The sequence below is a fragment of the Sceloporus undulatus genome, chromosome 9, assembly GCF_019175285.1.
Source record: "Sceloporus undulatus isolate JIND9_A2432 ecotype Alabama chromosome 9, SceUnd_v1.1, whole genome shotgun sequence".
In the NCBI taxonomy this organism is placed as follows: Eukaryota; Metazoa; Chordata; class Lepidosauria; order Squamata; family Phrynosomatidae; genus Sceloporus; species Sceloporus undulatus.
Genome location: NC_056530.1, coordinates 7,900,417 through 7,903,079, shown reverse-complemented (window position 1 = coordinate 7,903,079; position 2,663 = coordinate 7,900,417).

Sequence of the window (2,663 nt, the reverse complement as noted above, 5' to 3'; positions counted from 1 at the left end):
CATAGGGAATCATTGGGAATGCTGGCCCATAAGGAATCATTGGGAAGACTGGTCCATAGGGAATCATTCGGGAATACTGGCCCATAGAGAATGATTGGGAATACTGGCCCATAGGGAATCATTCGGGAATACTGGCCCTTAGGGAATCATTGGGGAATATTTGCCCATAGGGAAACCATACTTGCCCATTGGGAATCATTGGGGAATACTTGCCCATAGGGAAACCATACTTGCCTTAGGGAATCATTGGGGAATACTTGCCCATAGGGAAACCACACTTGCCCATAAAGAATCATTGCAGAAGACTTGTCCATAGGGAAACACTGGAGAATAGCTGCCCATAGCAAAACATTGAATACTCACCCAATGTTTCCCTAATGGCAGGTAATGTCAATTATTTTAGTATATCCTTCCATTTATATACTGCTTCATAATATACGGAGCACTCTCTACTCTCTAGCAGTTTACAATGTGTAAGCTAATTGGACGCAACAAGCTGGGTACTCATTTTAGCAACCTTGGAAGGATGCCAGGCTGAGTCGACCCTGAGCTCCTGGCTGGGACTGAACTGGGGTTTGTGAGTGAGTTGCAGTACTGGTATTTTTTATTATTATTATTATTATTATTATTATTATTAATTCCATTTATATACCGCCATTCCTACGATCACGGCGGTGTACAGCAAATACAAAATACAAAAATAACCCAATCAGACCCCCTTATTAATACCAAACAGTACAATTCATAAAATCCAATGTACAATCCAATAAGCCAATAAAACACAATAAAAACAGTTAACCACTGAACCACCAGGGCTCCTACATTTCTATCCTGGTTATCGGTGCACTTCAGCACTCTCTAAGTCAGTGGTTCCCAACCTGTGGGTCGGGACCCTTTTGGGGGTCGAATGATCCTTTCACACGGGTCGCCTAAGACCATCGGAAAACACATATTGGTAAACTTCTATTCTATTTACTCACTTGTGCTAGAATTAACTATGCTACCTATTGGAAATCAAATCAAATACCATCTATAGATAAATGGCTAATAAAGGTTCTGATGATGGTGGAAATGGACAGAATGACATGTTGGTTAAAGGAGAAAAATGAAGAATCCATAAAGAAAGACTGGAAACTCTTCTATGACTTCCTGAATAGGAGATGGAACAATAACATTTTAATTTAATGAATTTATGGCCATTCAACATGGAATGTTATGAAAGATGTTGAGAAAGGGACAAATATACTGTTTAAAAGCAGACCCCTCTTTCTCATTTTCTTGAAAAAGTATTGTTGATTATAGAAGGATCTATTTGTAAGAGGAACAGGGGGAATGCAGGGAATATTTAGTAACTTTAGGATTGACTTATTGCTATAAATAGGAAAGAACTAAGATTTGCTCATAAGATCGAAAAGACTTAAAATACAGTTTCTAGATTTTGAAAAATAACTGCAATATGTTTTTTTTTTTCCCATATCTATTACATGGACAAAAATAGAAACTACATTAACTGTGTAAAGGCATAAATTTGAAAACAGAATAAGATTAAACAACATTATGATAACATTCGAAGTAGAAAGCTGATCAGTCAGAAGTGATATGTATGTTATATGTAATTTTAGTTATGTCAGGGGTAGAGGGAATTGTCGTTTTTGTGTTAAATGTCGAATGTTCTTTTATGGTGTAATGTTGTCATGTTACGATGGTTTGATGTTTGTAAAGAAATGGAAAAAATTAAATTAAAAAAAAAAAAGAAAACACATATTTGCATGTACCAATAAAAATAATTGTATGGTTGGGGGTTGCCACAGCATGAGGAACTGTATTAAAGGGTCGTGGCATTAAAAAGGTTGGGAACCACTGCTCTAAGTGGTTTACAATGTGTCAGCTAATTGCCTCCAACAAGCAGGGTACTTTGCAGTTAGGTCGTCTCCTCCCCTGGGCTCAGGGTGACCAGGTGTCCTCCTTTTTCCTGGATGCATTCTGCATTTCAACCTTCTGTCTTGGAGGAATTCCAAAATGTCCTCCATTTGGACCATGTATTAAGAAGCATAGGCTTACATTTATACTAGTGTTTCTAGTTTTTATTTGGCAATGTCTTAGATTTTTCTGGAATGTCCTATATTTTGCAGTGCCTTGTCCTCCAGTTAGGAATCTGGTCACCCTGTCTGTGTTGGACTTTGTTGTGTGCCTTCAAGTTGTTTCCAGCCATAAGGTGAGCCTTTCATGGGATTTTCTTGGCAAGTTTCTTCAGAGGGGGTTTACCATGGCCATTCTCAGGCTGAGAGACTTTGATTTGCCTGAGGTCACCCAGGGGGTCTCCATGGCCTATCAGACTATCAGAGAAAAAAACTTTCAGAAGGAGTTAAAGTTGAGTTAAATCTTTTTCAGGATTTGAACCCTGGTCACCAGAGTCTCTAAGGGTGTTGTAGTTCAAACCTGGCCAGGACATAGCAGGGACACACTTCCTTGGCTCAATAAACTTCTTTGACAGCAACCCGAGATTACTGTAAACTAGGGCTGCATCCACACTGCAGAAATAATCCAGTCTGACATCACTTTCACTGCCATAGCTCAATAATGCCAGAGCTTCAAAGGTCGGTGCCACAATAAACTACAGTCCCCAGAATTTCGTAGCATTGAGCCATGACAGTGAAAGTGAT